Here is a 22577-nt window from a genome sequence, read left to right as displayed (position 1 = left end):
GATTTTTCTTTAAAGAGAGAATCTGTGAAAGGCTCTGAGGAGAGGTATAGGGTTTGGCTGATGTATTGGGGCCATTAAATGCAAAGAATATGTATTATGAACTGAATTCTATGCTTTTAAAGCATTATATGTGTGTATGTGATTATAAACATGGGGAGAATGTGGACTGATACCGGTTGCTGAAACCACTGGGAAGATGAAGAGAGTGACAGCACCAACAAAGCCAGCAGGTTGCTACTGGGATCAATCACTAGGCGTCCAGGCGCTGGTTCACCCAACGTACAAGCGTTAGCTCACTGAGTCCTTACAAGCCGATCGATAGGCACTACTGCCCTGTTTTTAAGGGGAAACTGAGGCACAGAGAGGTTCAGCTATTTTTCCAAAGGCACACAGTGACCGAAGGGCAGCTGGACACTAGCATACGTTGTTCTGCCAAGAAAGATAAAAATGGCGCCGGGGGTGGGGGGGTGTTTACGAAAACCTAAAAACAAAGCAAGTACACAGACCCACTGACATAGAATCCTGTGTCCACACATGTGCCCAAAGACAATCACAGGGAAATACTGGATTCGCCTGTGCACAGTCTGCTGTATCAAATGGGAATACAGGGATAGCAGGATTCTTTTCGGTAAGCCAACAGAAAAACCCTTGTGTGTTCACACACACATGTGCATATTTTTAGGAAAAGCAAGGAGAAAGGACAATGACGTTATCTTGAGTTAGAACAATTAGGTTTGCTTTTATAAATCTTGTACTGCATTTCTTCCCTCTTCGTTAAGCATTTGACCCTTCTGGAAACATCAAGATGACCAGCAAATATTCCCTACTTTAAAAAAAAAAAAAAAAAAATATCAACATACATGCATTACAGAACATTGATTGGAGTGATGGGAGAATGGGGGGAAAAAATACCCAAATTCTACCAACTAAAGATAAGCACTATAAAATATTCATTATCAGATTCCCCCATGAATATTTCTCTGGCTTTATTCATAAATGTACATTCAATATTGGATCTTTCCACTTTAAGACAAGCCTTCTACTTATGTTATTTCAAACTGTGAAAGCATCATTTTAAAAAGAATGAGCTATTTTCCCACTGTTGGGTGCTAGAGGCATCTGTCTTTTTGCCATCAAATAACACCACGACGGCGGAATATCTTGGTGTATTAAAGCTTTTCTGGCACTGGGTGGGGAAGGGAGATTAGTAGGTCAAAGGGCACGCATTCAATTTTTGGAAGGCGACACTGGTTTCCACATCTGAAGACTCTAATCACTTCATACTCACAATATCTGATGGTGTCTTATTACCATTTCTCCCATGGACACAACGGACATGGACACGCCCACCTGCCTAGACAGACAGACACAGACAGACAGACAGACAGACAGACACACACACACACACACACACACACACACACACACACACACACGACAGAGTCTTGTCCCACTGGGTTTAATTCTGAAGTCGAGTCAGGTCCCTGGGTGGCCTTGGAGGAGAGCAGAGGTGGTGACACCACCAGCAGGTGCCAGCCTCCGGACAAGTCCACACTGGAACAGACTGGAGCAGACCGGTTTCTCCCATCACACGCCAGATGAGGGTGCTGGCCTGTGTTTAGGAGCCAGGATGCTTGAAAAACACCCACGTTCACACACTAGACTGACACTCAGTGAGATGCTCACCAAAGCAGCGGCGGAGACAACAGGAACGCGGGCCAGCTCCCGCAGAGGCGCGGCGGCAGCCCCTGGTCCTGAGGTTTAAGGGCGGCCCGCGGCCTCTACCCCTGCCCGGCTCGGACCTCTGGGTGGGGCATGACCGGTGCCCAGAACTTGGCGACGCTGCGTGAACCCTGCGCCCAGGGACTGCTGGACCCGAGCTGGCCAGCTCTTACCTGCCTCGGTGTCCCTGCTCCTGCCTTTTCCTGGAAAAACCTACAAGTCAGAGCCATCATCACCTGGCCTGCTTTCTCAGCAAGCACCGGACACCCCTAGTACCGGGTTAAAAACACCCTAAGATTTGGGAGAAACAAACCTTCACTGTGTCCTGTGCTCTGAGGTGACATCCACAGGGACCCCGGGGCCCAGGAGAAAAACAGCAGACAAGCTCAGTGACGGAGTTCTCACCAAAGCCACGCAGGCCCCGGTGTCCTCTGCCACCCCGCGTGCTGCTCTGGTCCGAGCGTGTTGGATCCATCCTCTGTCTATGGACAACCACAGCCGCGGGTCTTATTTTAGGCAGATTCTCCACATTAGAAAGCAAATTGGTTAAAGTGATCGCACGATACACCTCCCACTCGTGACCCTTTAATTCAAACTCAAACAGCAAAGCAGGAGAGTGGCCTGTTTAGCCCATCTATAGATTTATAAATGTCCTTCCTGACCAGCACCCAGGCTGCCCTGCCCCCTCCCTTCTTCCAGACACACAGCTGGGTAGGAATTCACTGACCTAATATTACTGGACAGATAATTCCTCGCCTCGGGGAAAGACTGGTAAAGCCCATGGCATCTGCCGTTTCCAATCTTTGTTCTGAAATGGTAAACAGGGGCCCATGCCAAGCAGCTCAGGGACAGGCAGCGAAGGCGCTCCTCTCTAGATGCAATCTTTAAAATCCACCTATAGCATCGGTGGAGGCACCGCTTTGCATAGGAAAACCAGGCGTCTGATTCAACTAAATCGTCTCAAAGCCGGCGACGGAGAGAAGAATGAATTAAAGAGTTGCCGTAACTCATTCAAGTGAGATAACGACCATGCAGTGGGAAGCAAAGACAGTGCCGTTCAAACCCGCCGTCTTCCGGAGACAGTGAGGAAAAGGCAACATAACGTGGTTCAAAGGACAGATGGGACTTTCCTAATTGTCCCCAGATTCCTAGCAGCAGGGGTGGTAACTAAATGGTCTCAATTAAAAGTTAAAGAAACAGGGAAAAGCAGGCGGTAAGTTATGCCTGGTGCCGATAAGGCTCCTTCAGTTCAGTCTGAGGGATGCTTTGGCCCAATTTCAGATGGCCCGGAGTCAATGGCACGTGAGCAGGGAGGCCATCCTGAAACGTCACCGTGACAAGGTGACAAATCTGTCTGTCGGATGCACGCGCGAACACCCGCGTGAGTCTGAGGGGCTTAGCGGGAGGCGGGACTGCATCTCAGCGCGGGGCCCCCTCCAGTGCTGAAGCCGCCGCCGCCGCCACCAGGACCAACAGGCTACAAGGAAGCGAGCGCCAGGCAACACAGGTGTGCAGGCCGTGTGTCTCCCAGAAGGTGCAGAACTGGCTATAGGGCGATTTCCAGGCTGCTCCAGGCGCCGCACCCACGTGATTCGAGTGTAGTGTGACGACGGGCACGGAGGAGACAGGCACCCCCAACGCCAGTGACCCCAAGTGGGGACACTTACACCGAAGGCACACTGGGCGACACACCGGACACACTTCGGCTGCTGCACTGGGGCGGGGAGGAAGGGTGCTCACTGGTCCCTGATGGGTGGAGGCCAGGGGTGCCACATTTATCCCCCAACACACGACACCCCCCAACAAGGAAGTGACGGGTCCCAAATGTCAACAGCACCCAAAGCTGAGTAACTCCCTTAAAGGAATCCTAAACTGAAGTTTCTGAGACTTCGAAGGAACAGGAATGCTTAGGAATGGCTGGGGTCGATGGTACACAAGTTAATTGTCCACAACGTGAGACAGAAGAGACATGGCTGATGTGAAGGCGGCTGGTGAAAAGGGACAAGTGGGGGTAAGAGAAGGGAATCGACCAAGTGCAACCAGTGAGCAGAGCAGAGAAGGGGCAAGTGTGAGCTCCCGGCCACACATGGAGTCAGGTACGCGGGGCCGGGGGGATGCTGTCCTGAAAAAAGTGCGTTCAAAGGAGAGGATCTGACCCCGTGCCTGACCCACAGCTCAGCGCAGTTGAAGCAGAAGCTGAGAAAGCAAGGGGCTTTGGTGACCGGAGGATGAGAGCAGCCTCCTAGGGCGAGTCTCTCAACACGCTCCAAGTTCACGTTACGTTTCCCAGCCGCGCCACTAACTGCTCCGTGAGCGAAAGTTGGGACACACACCTACACACAGATCTCAGGAAAAGAGACCAAATCCCCAGATGTTAGAACATTTAAGACAGTCACATGTACATCATGGCTTAGAGAAAGACGGTAAGCTAACTCAGGTAAGAAATATAAAAGTCTACATAGCATGAAATATCTCCAGGAGACTTGTTTAGGGAAATTAACTAGTGGTTTAATAGGGGGAAAGTCTGATATACAAGGGTGCCCCAATTTCTTCAGAGAAATTAACATTTCAATCCTGTTTTTATCTAGAAGTCATTAAACTGTGCAACATGAATTACTGGAACTGTGGCAGAGAATTAACTCTATTCATCAACTAAGTCCAAACACTTTCAAGTGCATCTGTAATGGAAAAATAGCTCTACATTTCTATCTCTTCTCATTAAAGTAAACCCGTTTTCCCCCTCTCAGTATATAAAACTGTCTTCTCTTCATATAATTTATATGACCATAAGCTGGCCCACATTCTGAACTATTACAGGCCTCCAATTAATGTTTGCAGCTTTTGCCCGAGACTTTAATGAGATCGTAGTGTATGAACCTGCTGACTCTAGATTACGTGTGTGCCCAGTGCTAACGTTGGCATCATAAAACCACCCGATCCAGATACTCGATGAGAGGCTCCTATCGCCGCGGTGGGGAAGGTCATGTGCGTGCCAGGTTCACACGTTTTCCTCTTTTAAATCCAATTATAAAATTTACTGGGTCTCAAATTAAACTGCCCCTACTTGTCCACCTGGGAAAAGCAGAGAAAGAAGCAGCACCGTCTAATTATCCCCCAACTCCGTTTCTGTCAACATTTCAGCCAACAGCGAAGACGGAGGACTGTTTGCCCAAGCCCTCCGCTCTCCACCATGGGGGCTAAGAGTCCGCCCTCATCCGAGCCAGCCCCGAGAGGCAGCCAAGGCGAGCACCCAGGAGGACGGGGTCCGAGAAACCCCTCACCCGGTCCAGACGCAGGCGCCCCCAGGGCACACATGCCACACGGGGTCCACACCCCACCCCCACCTCGTGTGCGTATGCAGGAGTGTGTGTGTGTGTACACGTGTGTGCGTTGAGTGTGCGCATGTAGCAGTGCGTGCATTTATGTGTGCATGTGTGTAGGAGTGTGTGCATGTGTGTGTGTATCTAAGTGCGCCTGAGTGTACAAGTTCAGCCAGAGATGAATAGGTCACGGGTGCTGGTAACTCAGCGACAGACTCAACGACTACCCCTCTGCAGCGATTACCTTTGGCCAAAGGGTCTAGGTTCAAACAGAAGGGAAGAGAGGCCAACAGTCACGAACCACCACTCGTGAAGGACTTGCTATGCACTGTGACTTCTCAGCGGCCGGTCAGTGGGCACGTGTGAAGCAGGAGGTGCTCAGCCCAGGGAATGGCCTGTGGGACCTTGGGCAGATCACCTCAGAGTGCACAGCCCGCTTCTACCCGGGTTTGTAATGATGACACCTACACACACGCCATCCCCGGAGGCTGAGAATTAGTGATAGCAGCAGGATAACAGCACTGAGCAGTGTCCAGGGCATGGCCGGCCCTTAATACATCACTTGGCCGGAGGCTTTGTGGTGTCAGCAGCCTGCAGCAAGGCCGGGAGCTGGGGAATCGGAGGGCCGGGCTCCCGAGGGGGGGAGGGGAGAAGGCCCCGCCGTTCATTCCTCTCCCCTGACTTGCCCAGACCCCAACCTCGTCCTCACGGTGCCAGCGAGCCAGCGTGGAGGCTGCTTCTGCTGAACAGAGAGACAAAAACAGGACAGACAGACATTCTGGGGTTTGAGCTCCCCTCCCTGCAGTGGTCCAGCCCGGGGGCTTGGCTACTGCCAAGTCCAAGAGGCTTGTACTGGTCTGGGGCCAGCCCACTGCTGGGCCCTTGGGGGAATGGAGCTCTGGACCCCACACACAGAACGCAACAAGCTCACCTGCCTGGGAGCATCTGGGTCGGGAAGCCTTCTCTTAGATGTTTGTTTGTAAACAGACTTAGGAGTCTACAGTGAGAGGACAGCCATCAAATCAGCACTCAACAGCAAGCCACATTTACACCCAACGTCCAAACAGTTTTGGGAGATGGGGACGGTGCACGACGGGCTGGGTGTGCAGGTCGAACCCAGACCTGGGTTCAAACCCCACCTCTGCTCCTGCCAGGAGCCAAGAGAAGGCAATTAACCTCCATTATCTATTAAAATAATAAGAATAAATAAAGATTCCCCCCCCCGGACTTTACAGGACTGGCCACACATATGAGACCGAATGAGGCTGTGTGCCCAGGAGGGAGGGGAAAGCTCAGAACGCTCGGCTCACCTGGCTTCCCTTTGAGGGCAAATGCTGGACCACTCTGGGCTTTTCAACTCTGTGCCCCACGGCCAAGGAAGGCCTGTGACACAAGCCCAACACCCGGGCACGCTGAAGGCACCTCCTCCCTCCCCCAAGTCAGCCTGGAGCGTTCCCACCAACTGCTGGGGAAACTCTCCTTTGCCAGGCGTTGACTTGTAAAGGGAACCCTCAGGCCCAACAGGAAAAGACAGGACACTTCCTGGCTACAGGTTTGCAAGAAAAAAAGCTCTCGAGTTGCCAAAATCACTGCCTAAGGGAAAACACGACGGTGCCCTGCTACCAGAGAAGGTGGCATTTCCAAGGAAGACAGAGGGTTCTGAGGACTGCCCAAGCCCAAGGTCACTTGCTCTGAACCCCTCACTCCAGCCAGTCTGCTCTAGGCTGGGGTGGAGACGGGGGCACAAGACTACAGCTGGCCATCCTCTACATGGCCTCAGGTCCCAAGGAAAGGTCCCCAAATTTCACACGGCCAAGCCCTAGGGAGGACAGACACAGCAGGTCTCAGCAAGGTCACATACAGTGAAAACATTTTCTTATGTTGAAGATCGGAAGCTATGAAGTGTGTTACTGGCAAGCACAGATGTTGTCTGTGTCTAAAAATTCCCAAATAGATCCATTAGCATATTATAAAGAATTTATTTTCATTTTCCCTTGACAGAGCATAAAAGCCAAAACACAACTCTCAGTCTGAAACTGACAAGTGCGTATAGCAGGAGATGCTCTATTAAATGGAGAAAACAGCAAAAGAAAATGGTATTTATAATGATTAGCCACCTAATTAATTCTAAGAGTAGAATGTCAAAAGCTATAAATCCATTTCTTTGGTAACTGAAGCTCAACATCAAACGAGTCACTTCCGCGCTCAGAAGGGAAGCCCTGACATCTTCCTGACAACTGTGCCCTGCAATATGGCTGTTCCATTAGTTTTCCAGGTAAGGTACTTGACATGCACGTGGAAAAGCAATGGAAGGACAGAATTCAGGGGGAATAAATACCCATGCGCGCACACACAGAATTAGCAGCAATAAATTCTAAAAGGAAAATAGTTTAACTACCACAAATGTGTATTCTTGGATATGGGTTCATTTCCTGTGAATTAGCTCAATTTAAAGAGAGAAATTCTCAGGACTTCCCTGGCGGTCCAGTGGTTAAGACTCCGTGCTTCCACTGCAGGGGGTGGGGGTTCGATCCCTGGTCGGGGAACTAAGATCCCACATGCCACAAAGCAACTAAGCCCACGCACCACAGCGAAGATCCCACCTGCCACAACTAAGGCCTGAAGCAGCTAGCTAGCTAAATAAATAAACACATACGTTACATACATACATACATACATACTGGGGGAAAAAAAGAGAGGGGGAGAGAGAGAAATTCTCAAGCTTCTGCCCTGTGAGGAAATCTGGAGCCCTTTGTGTTTCTTCAGCTTGGGGTGGTGGGATGTGTGTGGAGGAAAATTCTAAGACAGACAAGGCTATAACAATGCTATTATCCTCTGAAACGTTGTGCATTTTCCTAACCTGTATGTTTAGAGACCACCCTTTGGGGGAGGAGAAGGTGGGGACGAGAAAGGCAGAATAAGAAACCATGAAACCAAAATTGATTTAAAAGATGCAGTTGTCCTTCTTCCTATACTTCTCTTCCTAGATTGCAAATCAAAATCTGCATTTAAATAGAATATTTTTAATGTTAAAAAAACCCAGGAAGCCCTAGGGTACAGAGGTATTGCGTTCAACATCTATGGGCACAGCACTGCATTTTAAATGAGATGTGGCATCTTGAAATTTACTGGACAGATTACACATTCCAAATTGTCTTGTTATTACTACTATTTTTACTAAATTCTCCTATCCTAATAAGTGTGTTTCTTTTATGGCCAGGCCTGTTAATAAAAGTAATGTGATATTACATCATGCTATCTATCCACTGAATCTTGAGAAAAGATTACACCGATCCAAGGATCTCATAAGCCCCTGGCTCTGATAATTCCAGCCATTATTCAGTGTGAAATTCAAACAGTCTGAATTCATTAACATTGGTTGTTACAAATCTGCATTTTTAGACTTTGCCATAAAATGCAGGAGTCCAAACCCGGTGACCTGAATCTAACAAATCTAACAGCCTTTCCTGTGAAGTAGCCGTGCTAACTGGCCTCTCCCAGCGCTGCTCTCAGGATAAAGCCCCATGTGCTTGCCCCTCTCCACGGCTGGCCCGCTCACCGCTGGGGAGGGTCAGGCCGCGTCGGCCTCAGCCCTGCAGGTCACACTCAACGTTCAGGCAAATTGCAGAGACCTGAGCCACTGACAGGCTCTCTCTCTCTCTTCTCTCTCCCAGAGAAGGACACACATCATTAGACAGGTATCCAGGTAGCCAGTCACACCTGGGCACAGTTCCCTGCCACCAGCACCTCGGCGCCGCTGTGGCTCGGATCAGCTCACCCTCATGAGATGAAGAGCTCAAACTCAACAAGTGCAACGTGTGCGAAAGGCCTCAGGGAACCCTAAACCTTCCTTCCTTGACAAAGAAACATCATTACCGGGTTGGTGGGCAAGGAGATGGGTTCCACTTCCAACATCCCAGGAGGAAAACATGACAGAACTGCCATGAACAAGGAAGTCTAGAGTTCTAGTCATCTTCCATCTCAAGGTTCGTATCAGCCAGACTACAGGTGCCTCCTTGGAGAGATACACTCTGTGCTCCAAGCTCCTCCAGCCGTGGGCAGGTCACCAGGGCTCCCCTCCGAGCTAAGCGAATGAATGACTATCTCATTTACTGATGCTCTTAATAGGATGATGATAATGATGGTGGTCATTCTCTGTTAAGCCCTTACAACGTACCAGGAACTCGCCAAGTCCCCCTCAACGACTGTTTCACTGAACCCCCGCTACTCTGAGATTTAGTACTACTTACTATTCACCCCCATTTGACAGAGAGGGATTCTGAGGCCCTAAGTGCAGAGGGGTTTAGTTTGCCCAAGGTTGACGCCATGAGAGGTGGCCCAGGACGCCCTGCAGGCATTTCCTGGCACCGCCTTCAGGACCCTCCACCCATCACCAAGCCCACTGCCAGGTCTTGGCCTTGGCAAAACAAGACGGAGGTGGGCTTCCCTGGTGGCGCAGTGGTTAAGAATCCGCCTGACAATGCAGGGGACACCGGGAAGATCGCACATGCCGCGGAGCAGCTAAGCCCGTGCACCACAACTACCGAGCCTGCGCTCCAGAGCCCGCGAGCCACAACTTCTGAGCCCGTGTGCCACAACTACCGAAGCCCGCGCGCCTAGAGCCCATGCTCAGCAACAAGAGAAGCCACCACTGTGAGAAGCCCTCACACCGCAACGAGAGTAGCGCCCGCTCGCCACAACTAGAGAAAGCCCGTGTGCAGCAACAAAGACCCAACGCAGCCAAAAATAAATAAATAAAATAAATAAATTTATTTTAAAACAACAAAAACAAAAACCAAGAAGGCGGTGCCAAAGCCACGGGGCTCTGGAGCGATGCCTGTTATGATGCAATCTCAGACTAGAGAGCAGGGCGGTTTCCCAGCCAAGTCTAAGGCCGCATCACTCCGCTCTATTTAAACACGCAAGCAGAAGGCTTTCCAGCCTTCAACAGGCCTCTGCAGTTCTGCCACTGAAGCCTGTGGGAGATCAGGGTACAAATCAGTAAGAACCCTCTTTCCTAGAGGAAGCTGCAACCCTGTGTCGTGGTTTAGAGGTCATCTTCTGCTGTAATTAGGAAGTGGAAGTGAGTTTGAATTATGAAAGGCCAGGAGTCCTATATTCTCAAAGTTAGGGTTTTTAACAAACACGGGACTGGGGTCATCAGATACGCATACACAAAATACCAGTTTCCAAATCTCCAAAGGCAGGCAAAGCACGCAGCCACTGTGACGGGTCCACGACGGAATGTGATACACACTCCATCTGTCCTTCAGTCCCAAGGGACCTGGGGCTCCAGGTCCTTGTAATCTCAGCTCAGATGCAATCAAGGCGGCTGAATCGCAACCCCCCCCTCACCCAGGAGCCACCACAAGCACAGCACCCCGAGGCCAGGAGAGTGCAGCTGGCTCCCCAGGTCACACAGAATTCAAACACCCCGCCCCACCTGTGTCCCACCTGCAAGTAGGGGAGGCAGGGACATGCTCTCCGGCCACAGAAAGCTCGGGAACATGGACATATTCTTTCAGAGCACATACACCTCCTCCAAATAGGTAGTGCACCATGCTGGTTTGCCTTCCGTCAGCAGAAAACACTCCCAGCTGACGCAGCATCAAGCCTTCCTTCCAGACAGATGCTGGGACGGTTCCTGCACAGGTCCAGCCATCCCACACCTCCCTGGTCCCTCTGCAGCCTGGGATTCATTCATTCAAGAAAGAGTCCTGTGGCGTCTGTAACGTGCGGACCATGTACAGAAAATCAAGGAGACCGTGAGAGCATCGGACAGGACCTCTGCCTCGCAGAGCTTGTGACAATCACTCTGGAAGAGTCCATGTTAACAGAGTACTACTCCTGAATCTGAGTCCACTTGCAAAACCTTTGTCTACTTTCGCCCGATAGAGTCAGAAGCCTCGGCGTCATCAAAGAGTCTGAAGTCCTAGGTTTCTGTGTTGTAATGACTGGGCGACCCTCCTTGCACCGGTGAACGTGAGTGAGGACCCAAATGTGTTAGGGGAGTGATGGGCACCCAGCAAAGACAAGCCCAGTAGGTTATCAATATTGATTAAGAGACGCAGATGAGGCCAAGGGCATCCTGAGTCAGCATCTTGCAGGACCCAGCACGCAGCCTCCCACCATGCTTCTTGCACATTTCCATCCCTGGGCTGTGGACGCCTGTCTTCAGGCTGCAGAAGGGGCGGGACGCAGGCGGCCGTGACTGGATGAACCGAGGGGCACCCAGTAAACCTGCATTGCCCCAAAGCTCCTCCTGAGAGGGGGGAAGGCCTGTTTTGAGGCTCTGGTATCCAGAACGAAAGCACTGCCCAGCAAACAGCACCCCCCCTCCGCCCCTGCACCCGACCAAACGGATCACTGCCCCGTGCGCTGCTTCAGCTGAATTTTTCAAGGAGTTGCAGGTTACACCCTGCCCAGAGGCCAACAAAGGTTTCCTTTGAGTTAAACAATGTATAGCCGAACCAGAAGAAGGGAGGCGACCACAGACCAGGTGTTGAGTTACAAGACACAGGAACCAGATATCTTTGCCACGAACTCATTTGCTGCAAATCTCCTATATTAAAAGACAGCACAATACTGTCCGATAAATCAAAGCTGCTCTAAGCGGATCCGACTGGAAGCTCACGAGGACATCTGATCCACCAGCCTCGAGAAAAGACGGGATGGAGGGTCCCGGGTGGGAGCCACCGGAGTTGATCAGTAGACACATATGAAGAAATGGAAATTAAAAACCGGGATCGGATGTTCGGAACCGCTACTCATCGGTGGCTTGCGTTTCTCACCCCCACACATTCGCATTTTTTCCCTAACGTTCTATCTTCTTGCCGAATGTAATTAATTTTAACAGCTTCTATAACTTACCCCACAGGTTGTTGCTGTTTCCTTTAAACAGTGTACCGCTGAGAAATTGATTTGTTGGCTTCCTCTGTCTAAAGAAACCACGTTATGAAATATGTATAAATGTCACTGTTCGGGCTGCTGCTGAAGAGAAGTACAGAAAAAATGTTCCATTTTACCTCCTTGCACTGGGGTCCACTCATGGCAGACATTCTCGTCTGTTACCAGTCTGCCTGCACACACACAAACCAATGAATTACGAAGCATTTTCTTTTTTAAACCTCCTATTTATCTTTAACTGGTAGGAGTCTAACTAAGAGAATTATCTTTTTTTTTTTTTAAGGGGAATTATCTTAATTGCTACGTAGAAAGAGTGAATTGCAAATGTGTTCAGTTAACCAGGAAGACTGTTTTTAACAGCGCCGGGCCAGGTGACAGTTGCCAAGGTTGCCAAAAATAAAGGAATCAATCAATCAATAAAGCAAATGTGTTGAGCTGCTTGTTAGGTGGACGCCAGGGAAGGGGGAAGCCACAGGCAACGGTCCTGGGGGACAACCTCCACCAGGACCACTGAATCCTCAGACATTTCCTAAAGCCTTACTTTGGAAAATGCACCAAATCAGGATCCAGAAATTAAATGATGAAGGACTCTGTAAGTACCCCGGTTCTTTCCGCATCACGTGTGGGCTCTTTCTTGAGCTGTGGGGTATTTCCTTAGCATTTGCAGCTGAGGAATTTGAGGCTAAGTTGAAAGTAATGCCAGATTTACACTTGAACCTGGAGAGATGCTGTGTTCCTCCACAAAAATCTGGATGGAATGATCACCAAAATGACCTAAAAGTAAGATTATATTTTAAAAAGATGTTATTGGCCCAATGCATTCTGGAAACAGTAGTTACAGAGGCAGCGGTAACTAACATACAAATGGTAAACAAAAATATTTATACAAAGAAATAAGCTCTTCTTCTCCCATTAATCACACCCAGAAGGCTGGATTGAGACCCAAACATTTTTAAATGAGAAAGCTCCTTTCCCCGCCCACTCACACAGTGACATGCACACCCTCAGTCTGAAACTTACAGCAAACACGAACCATCATTTCCTTCAACATGCCTGGCCCCTACCCCGCGCAGGCAGGCTCTCGCCTCCATCCACTCCTCCCACACACACGCCCCAAGTCCCAGCGAAGTGACAAGGAGCAGACCAGTGGCAATGGCCTCTAGTAGTCCCATAACCTGGGGCTGCTGTTCCTCTGTCTACTGGGAGGCCAGGGGCAGAAATGCTTCTGTGGGGGGCCTGTTCAGGTTCCCATCGTGGCTGGCCTTAGAGGTGCTTTCCCTGCACACAGCCACACCCCTGGGGGACAAGGAGCAGCCCATGGTCAGCCCCCCTTCCCATGGACCAAGCGCCTGAGGCAGGGGTGGACTCCACCATGCACATGAGAACGTGAACTTCCCAGAAGGCCAAGGACCCCAGAAGTCTTCACGACAAAGTCATCACTACAGAGGGGTCCCGCACACTGGCAAAGCAAGTCACAGGGCTGCAGGGTTTCAGCAGGGACCAAGGGGACCCTGAGCCCGGGGACACACCGTCGGTGTCCGGGCCCCAGGTCTACTCACGGGCCCCATGCGCTGGCGTACGATCTCAACATCAAGTTCTTCACTAGTAAAACAGGGATCTTAGCCAAGGTTATAGGATCTTGGGAAGAGAGGGCCACGTACCTAGCGAGTCCGCGCGTTACCGCTGTGTGGCGTGCCCACTATTGACCCAACTCCTGCTTCACCAGGAGAGGGGGCCGTGGCTCCGCTGCTGTCCGGTGGCCGCAAGGAGCCATCCCTCCCAGGCAGAGCCCTCCAGCAGGAACACAGCTTGGTATCGACCCTCCCTGGCCGGGAACCCCAGGAAGTACAGGCAGGCTGGCTTATTCCCGACACATGGATGACAGAGTTCCGGGCCTCCCTGGCCTCCTGGTTGATTAGAACCAGTCCTGAGGGCTGGGAGGTGGGGACAGCACCAGCAGAGTAGAACATGACCCACCAGAATGTAGGGGCTGGGGCCTGACCCCCATGTGACCGGGACCGGGACAGACTTTGAAAACAGAACAAGGGGACTAGGTGGGTGATGGCTCTGGTCCCACCCAGGAGCCCTGCCGGGATCTGGAAATTCCCTGGAGGACGGGACAAGGGCTGAATCAACACCTCCCAGGGAAGGGCTCCTACAGGAACTTGGATCTGCAGCTCATGAATCAAACACAAGCAAGAACCAAGAACCCAGAGCTCCAGCTGGGACCCCTCCTCCCCTCTCCGCAGAGAGCAGGGGCTGAAGCTCCACCAACAGTGGATGGCTGATGACCAGGGCCGGCCAAGAACTCAAGGGGACCCTGGAGGCCACAACACGAGGACCAGCATGGCCACAGCCAGCCCCCTCCAGTGCCCAAGCGGCAGAAGTCAGACTCGCTGCACGGCGTAGGCATTTATTTCTGGAGTAAAGCAATCCTTTCCCTTCTGTTTCGGGGGGGAAGAAAGCTGTGCTGGCAGAAACAGGGCAGAGGCCCTAATGACTAGAGAGATGAATGCACCCAACCCCACTGGCCCACTGAAGCCGCACTCAGATCGGAGCAGCCTGGACCCTACAACAGACCTTCCAAGGCCCTCCCCTCTGAGTCACCAGCACCAGGGGAACCTCAGATCACCCTTCCCTGGGGCTTTGTGGGGCAGGTCAAGCTTCCACATCATTATCGCAATCTGTCAAAATAAAGTAGTGCACAAGCCTCTCTGGGTGCAGGCAGCCGGATACGCTGTCACGTCTTTGACAAACCGCAGCCACCGCTACGCCACCATCATTTTACAGAATAAAAGCTAAGGGCTATGATTTGTATTTCCACTTCGCTGTAGACATTTGACAAAAAGCACTTATTTTTCCCTGACGCTTTTGTTAAAATTACAAGGTAACCTGGTACCGCTACAAATATTAATGCTTGATAACAAAATGGCACAAGGAAAAACAATGACCCATCTGAACCACCGGAGAACTAAGTCTGGTTCCAGAAGTCAGCGAACCACGGAGCATGTTGGGTTTTCGCTGTGACAAGCAATGACGTACAGAATGGATAGTAAAAGCAGAACAAAATGCAACAGATCTAAATGTAGCATGTAGTCATTCATCAGTGATGCCCAAATGAGCCTCTCTGCACGGGGGGAGAAAGCTGACATGTCCGATTTGAAGTTATGAAAAGAAAAAAACCACAAACCAGACTATCAGGTCTAGAATGATAAAAAATATAACGCTTTTAAATGAGGGCACGCACAAATATACTGAGAGGACAAAAATGACGTATAAATGGTTCTAGCACCACACAGGTTTGCCGGTCCAAGACTGTGACTTTTCGTGAATTCTGTTTGTGTCTATTTCCTTCTCTTCTGCCTTCATTAAAAAGGGTTTGTCTAGGAGATCTCAACAGGTAAGCTACCAGGTTGCAATCCACATGTGGTCCCCTGCTCTGGCGGCAATTCAAGAAACCCCTCTTGTGTTGCTAGGTATTGACTGCAGTTGGGGCTGAGTGAGTAGCCACCCAACGAGCGGGGTACAAGGTACCGGACACAGTGACAAGCCACAGAGAAGAGCCAAGAACTAACACGTGCTTCTGGGACACGCGAGAACCACACCCTGTGAGTGCACACGGGGCTGGTCAGGGACGAAGGTTAACCCACTGGCAGGGTGCCCAGGGCTGGGGAGCAGCCAGGCCATCGGGGTCACAGTCAGTGTGGGTGAGGTCACAGACACCACGAGGCATCCTCCGGGCACGGTGGCCATGCTCTAATGAGGGCCAACTCCAAAGTCACACCGAGCTTCTCAAGCTCTTCCAGAGTGCTATCAAAACCTGCTACCCCAAATTATGCCCCAAAGAGATGAGTGCTGGGAACCACTGTACAAGGCCAACTGTGTGAGCGTGCTTGGCGCTAGGGAAAAATTTGCTATCGGGAATTGTGTTGCGATTTCGTTCTGATACTGGATGCGTTTATGCAATGTTAATGTTCCTCTCTCTGAGATGGAGATCGTCGATAAACTGGATCCCTCAGTGGTTCCATTATTAGGTTGAGTCAAATGAAAATGCTGTTATGTAACCATTTCTTGATATTTAAAAAGTCCATCTCATCCTTATACTGTGCATTTCCACATTCTTATCTTTAGAGAAATAGTTTTCCAACCCCGTGGCGTCTACAAAATGTACTAAGCATCACTCTCAAGTTCTGGCTACCCAGCCAAGATGCTCCCTCAGGTGAACCTCGGGTGACTTTCTGTGAAAGACTCGAGGATCGGGCACTGGCAGTGCTTGGACATGGAACTGGACACCCGCGGGGGTCTGACGGATTTCCATCACTGTGACCCGCCGAAAACATCTTCAGTGCCGTTACCCAATCCTGGAATTAACACCCCACCAACCCCAGGTCCACAAAGAACGTGTACAACCACATCCCTGCCTGAGAACCCCAGGCAGATTCCAGCACACAGGGTCTTAAAAAAAAAAAAAAAAAAAAAAAAAAAAAGGTTTCTTTTAGAAGAATGAGTGAGAGCCAGAAAAGAAATAAATGTTGGCCTTAAAAGGCAAAGTTGAGTGTAGACGGTTGACAGTGGCCATCGTGACTAATAGGTACCCCCATGTCCCACCCCCAAAAGAAGGCTCACTGATATTTCTAGTTTCTCATCTCCCCCGTACAAAGACTCTTAGAATTGTTCAAAGATTACGAGTCGTCTCTGATAAGTAACCCTCTGTGAACTTCATGCTCTGCTGTGGCCTTTGGCCGGGCAGCCTTCTCAGATCACTCTTGGGAAAGGTTTCCGGGTTTCTACAAGGCGGGGGCTCATGGGGGCCACCCCAGTACAGCTACTCATGTCACAAATAAGGCCTCCCAGAGGGACCTGCCGGGGAGTGGGCTCCGTGAGCCCAGGTCCGGAGCAGCAGCCCCGGTGTTGGCAACTGACCCCCCTCCATGGGAAAAGGCAGTGAGACCCTTCCCCGGGCCACACCCACTGGCTGGGTTGAGACTGAGGGTCAGTTTGTCCCCCCTGGCGGTCACCGGCTAAAGCCGTGCCTAAGGCTGCATTTTAAGGCCAACATTTCTTTCTGTGTTATTCTTTATTCCAGACCCTGTGTGCTGGAATCCGCCCCCGGTTCTCAGGCAGGGAATCCTGTTGTACAAACTCCTTGTGGGCCTTTGACCTTTCTCCAAACCTGAGGGTCTGTCCTACTCAATACTGCAGGGAACAAGCCTGGAGGTTGACAGAAAGAACAGTGAGAAACTTGGCTCACACTCCTTTTTCTGGCTTTAAGATGACATTGTCAGCTCAAGGAGAAAACATTTTTTTCAACAGGATAAAAATCAATCATTTCTGAGAAGTTGCCACTTTGAGAGTCTAAGATCTAGGTTTTGTGGAAAATGGCTAAAGGCATGTTGAAATTAACTTAGGACCCCCAAAAGTCCTTGCTATGGAGGGAAGATTGAACTCTATTCATTGGTATTTTCCCAACCATACTCCAAATAAGCAGACAACTGAAGGCTCTCCTCAGCACACATCCCACATCCCTAATCCATTCCACCAGAAAAAAAAACCATTCTATGTTCAAGACATCCTAGAGGTTGGTAAGTCTAAAAATCTTAGTTCATTAAAGATGTGTCATCAGCAAGCTGCTGTCTCCTTAAAGACGTCCATCTACCATTTTGCCCAAGCCACTCGGGGTGGTGTGGACTGTTTCCCCAATTCATTTTTATTCTTTGTAATTAATATGTCGAAAAGTCCTAACACGGCTCCATCCTGACTCGAGTTTCCTGGTGTAATTTCCACTGACTTATCTCTATAGCAGCAGCGGCAGCAGCAACCATCACTTTACACTGAACTATATTGCTTCAGAGTTAATTACATGTATTTTGCTTTTGATAAATGAAAATACCAGATGCAATTAATTGAAAGACAATCAATATGATCCCGCTATTAGACGACCCGATGAAACATCCAGAGGCTGCCAGCGATCCAGTCATCAACAAATTGAAAACACATTCCAAAGGGGACTTTGAAAAACCTGAACTTTTACCTGGAGATATTTTTACAATAACTCACCAATATAAATTTGTCCACAAACTCTATAGTTCACACGATGGGCTGTCCGTCTTTTTAAGAGAATCCAGCTTCATTGGTTCAAAACCATTTAAGGCGATGAAACCCTGAAAGCAAAATGAATTGGATCAGTGAAGCTGAAGCAGTGATTTTTTTCCCTGTTGTTTACATCTAGCCATCCTTTAATTGCATTTTTCCAATGCCTTCGATTCTAAGCTACCAGAGGTTATTAAATGGTTTCATTAAAAATACTATTTGTCTTGCTTTAGTCACACACCAGATCAAATTAAACAGTAGAGCACCAGAACAAATGAACTCTTTCCATCTATTCTGACACGGAGCCAAGTGTGCAAAACCAGAAGGTGATATTGTGTCATCGCCGTGAAAATGTCATTTAACTTCTTTGCATCTCCAAGTAGCAAGCAAAGGGACAAAACTATCATATTATCTTCAAGCAAAAAGTCTTACCAACTGTTTGAGAAATATGGAATTTAGAAGCCCACGGTTTACAAGTGCTATTAGCATAAATGCTGACAACTGTTAATCCACTGTAACTGAAGAACGGTTGCAGTTGTCATTAAGAGCAGGCACTTTAACTTACTACTGAAATTGATTACTCAGTTAAGAATTCAATCCTAATGTTCGATAAAATTGCACTTTCGTGGCAAAGGCAATATGAAATGAGGTGATGCATTAAACAGCACTCACATTTATTTTACTATACATGGAACGAAGAGGAAATATATGGGACCATCCACATTATCTGAACCACTTCCTGTGCACACAGAGCAGTAAGAGGCGGCAGGCGAGGAAGTCACTCCTCCCCGGGGGCTGACAGAAAAGGCAAACACCTGGGCGGTAGGCGTGTCCAGGTTATCTTTTCTGTGCCTTTCCCATGAAGGACAGAGGCGATTTCAATATTGGAGCTGCTATCACCAGGCGTGTCTGTGTTTTAAGGTGGTCCTTTCTCAAGTCCTGTGAGAATGAACTGTTGCAGCCAACCCTGACCATTTCCCAAGCTCACCTTACAATCAGCCAGGATACAAATAGTTGATTAATACATTTTTTTAATGTATGAAATTACTGTAACCAGTTTCCCAGCTGCACTCTACTTTTCAAACAATTCAAAAGAAAACCGTACCCCTGTGTTCTCTCTAATGTAAGGAAGGGTCCAAGTCCTGACACCAGCCACTCCTACTTCGCAATTACAAGGGTTCACAGCAGGAACAGGGTGGTCCCTGGGGTCAGGGTCACCATAATACCGAAAGTCAAGAAGTAATGCACTCCCTCTGTGCCTCCACACCACCTTACACCCCAAACTTCCCAATTCAAGGGAGGAGGATGAGGAGAACAGGGACATCCCAGCCTCTGAAATGCTAGGAAGGAAGTACGGGCACGGGCTCTCAGTAGTTCCAAGCCTCTAATGACACAGTAGTTTCATGTTGACTAAGCATCTATTATTGCCAAGGAACCAGCCTTTGGAGGCAGCGAGAGCTTGCCTAGCAAACTCTCATACACCCTTCAAAACCCTTACCCCGGGGCTTCCCTGGCGGCGCAGTGGTTGAGAATCCGCCTGCCGATGCAGGGGACATGGGTTCGTGCCCCGGTCCGGGAGGATCCCATGTGCCACGGAGCGGCTGGGCCCGTGAGCCGTGGCCGCTGCGCCTGCGCGTCCGGAGCCCGTGCTCCGCAACGGGAGAGGCCCCAACGGTGAGGCCCGCGTACCACAAAACAAACAAACAAACAACAACAAAAAAACCGTACCCTAGACATCTGTGACACCTTCACTCCTGACTGCCAGGCTGTGACATACTCTACCCATCGCCAAGTCTCTAAATGTTTAAATGCCTTGATCACGCGTTATTCAACACCAAAGTCTTCCATGTCTGGAATACAGTTGGAAATCAAATATTTAACTAACTGCATATATATATATATTTACACACACACACATATGCCTGTCTGTAACATTCTTTTCAACTAAGGTCTGAAGACAAAAGCAACATGTTAACACCTATCTAATCTTACTGGTGGGCACAGGTTCTTTCCTGGAGATGTATCTCAACAGGAACAGACAACTCGGCCGGTGACATTTCACGGAATTTTAAGCCAAAATTTCAGAAGAGCCTGCAGACTGCCCAAGCGAACAGCGACAGCTTATTTAGTGGATTAAGAACATTAAAAAGCTTGGAAGACTGTCAGAATCTTTAAAGCAAGTGCCCATTGTTACGTGAAGGTGGAAAGAAGTACTTAAAAAGAATGCAGCTACAGAAAGGCTAAAAGGGCTAAAAATTCAAAAACACTTGTTTCTGTAGATCCTTGACGACAGGGCAACAGGGAGTAGCGCCCCGCAGATTTGCCAGGGGAAACGTTCTTGGCAGGATTCCTCCAAGAACTTCTAGGAGTACAAGACACAGAAATGACTTAGCTAATTAAAATCACCACCGCTCCTACCCGAGCAACCCCAGGAAGCTACGCGGGCTGTTCCACCAAGTAACTCAGCCTCGGCCAGTAAATGCCAGGCGGCTCCAAGTTCACTCCGCTGCTTCTGGCCATGGAAAAGGGCATCTATTTTTGGCCCGTATGATCAACCTCGGTGAATCTACTAAACGTCACTTGGCAAATGTGTTCCACCCGTAGTTGATGACGATGAGGGGGTGTGACGGTGGGGGGGGGGGGTGCGCATGCGTGCACGCGTGCGCACGCACATACGCGCACGCGCACACACAGGGAGGGAAGGGCAGCACCCAGAGCCCGGTGGAGTCCAAGCCAGGGCTGGGGCTTTCCTACAGGAAACATAAATTCAGGACACACCACCTAGAAGGGTCCCTACCACCTAGATTTTTAGTTTCTTCTTACACTGAGTCGGGCATATGAAAATTACCTTCTAGGTCTGTACTTAATAAGTCTACTTTTCTGAAACTGAATGAGATGAGCTCTATAAAGGTCTGGAAGGGGGGGGTCCTGAGAGACTCTCTCTGCCCTGGCTCATTGCGGGAGGACCCGTCTGGCCCCCACTTGAACTTCGCCCTCTTTCGGAACGGCTCCTGCGCTCTGCTCTGTGCCCTGCATCATCCAAACTCTAGAGAGAGAAGGGGGCACACCGGCTCAGCGTGGGCGCCCCGGCATTCCCCCTCAGCCTGCGACAGGCATCACCAAGTGCCCACTTACTTGCACTTACTCTGCATGAATTATCTCTAACGCCTCTAACGCTTTGATGTGTCAGCTCTTGTTACCACCCGGGGCCTGCCTGAACCCCACTTGAATTCTTTGCTCTGCCTGACTCATATTTGGGTCATCTAGGCTTTAAAACGCCTGTCCTCTGTCCTGCGATGGCAGGTGGGGGCCCCCTCACCCACTGCTTCCAAGGAAAGCGCCTCTGCGTTCTCTCCTCCTGGCTGGCCAGTGAGCAAAAGTGAGGCCTGCCCTGGACATTTATTAGCAGGAGAGAGATCCTCACGTGGTAACCGTGGACAGAAGCAGGGGGCCCAGGCTTGAGGAGAGCACTGGCCTTATCCGGAACCTGCCCTCCTTCACGCTGGGCTCATATCAGATCCAGGGGACCCCATGCACACTTACTACTTAAACCGAGAACCAGAAAGTCGTCAGCAGAATCATCCCTTGGCCCTCACAGACTTACTGCAATAGAGGGGCTAGTGGGAAAGGGCAAAGGAGAGAGCACGGACTTAACAGGACACCGCAGAGAAGCAGCCCAGGCTCCACGGGTCAAGGTGGCCAACGCCCTGGGACTCTGTCCTGAGATGGAGAAGGCAGCATCTGCTTCACAGGTGATCAGGTCCTTTCAAAGTGGTAATGCCCGGGGAGCTGGGCGCTCGGCCTGCATACAGCCAGTACTCAGTAAATGTCGGTTATCATGAGGCTTGGCACGAGACTCCAGGACACAGGACAAGTGTGTCATCATCAGTGTCTGCTAAGAACCAAACCAATCTCTGCTCAAATCACGAGATAAATGGTTCCCGTTTGGCCTAAGAGCCCAATACTCCTCACCACGTCTCTGAGGGACCTACATGCTCCCTCGCAGGGTGGCCTCGCCCTCCCCTCCGTGATAATCCTTCGGCATAGCTGTGCTCAGAAAAGGAACAAAGGACTGGGGGAAGAACCATCCAGAAACCCCGGCCTTCTCTCTCATCAATGTTCTCTTGGCTCAGACGCTGCTGCTGCTGGCTGGCCCTCTCAAGGGGGCACCTATTGTTATCAAATTTAAGACTGAGCCCTGCTGAAGTGATGATGTATCGCCTTCCAGGAAACGCTGGTCCGTCCACAGCTGCAGGGCCCACAGCGACCTCGGGGCCCCCTGCTGTCCACCGGTGCCTCAGGAAAAGAAGGAGCCACCTGCCCATGGGCTGCTGCAAGAGGGACCCACAGACGCGGAGCTCAAGCTCGAGGGAGCCGTGGTGACCTGATGGTCCGCGTGCAAGCCCTGTGTCAACCTATTCACCCCTCCTGCTGCACACACTAGCCACACAGCACCATTTTGGGGCGTCAATCTGGGTAAGAGGGGAGTGACCCTCCACGGCGGAATCACGATGAGGATGTGAGGACACGGGAGGCGGG

The 22577-nt window shown here is 50.2% G+C and overlaps 1 protein-coding gene across 16 annotated transcripts in view; it reads right to left on the bottom strand.

Annotated features, from left to right (window-relative positions):
- Window positions 1-22577, bottom strand: part of CTBP2 (C-terminal binding protein 2) — a 162403-nt gene that overhangs the window by 93507 nt on the left and 46319 nt on the right. For 11 of the 16 annotated variants that reach the window (XM_067024355.1, XM_067024345.1, XM_067024358.1 and 8 more), the window contains one exon: window positions 18006-18109. The exons of 3 other annotated variants lie outside the window; for them this stretch is intronic. The gene's annotated coding sequence lies outside the window, so the exon portion shown is untranslated. Of the gene's footprint in view, window positions 1-11912; window positions 11932-18005; window positions 18110-19766; window positions 19889-22577 lie in introns of those variants that run through there. 2 more of the 16 variants (XM_067024343.1, XM_067024348.1) reach the window with 2 other exon arrangements.

This window comes from Kogia breviceps, chromosome 2 (assembly GCF_026419965.1).
Source record: "Kogia breviceps isolate mKogBre1 chromosome 2, mKogBre1 haplotype 1, whole genome shotgun sequence".
NCBI classification, from domain to species: Eukaryota; Metazoa; Chordata; class Mammalia; order Artiodactyla; family Physeteridae; genus Kogia; species Kogia breviceps.
This window is presented reverse-complemented; position numbering and strand designations above follow the sequence as displayed.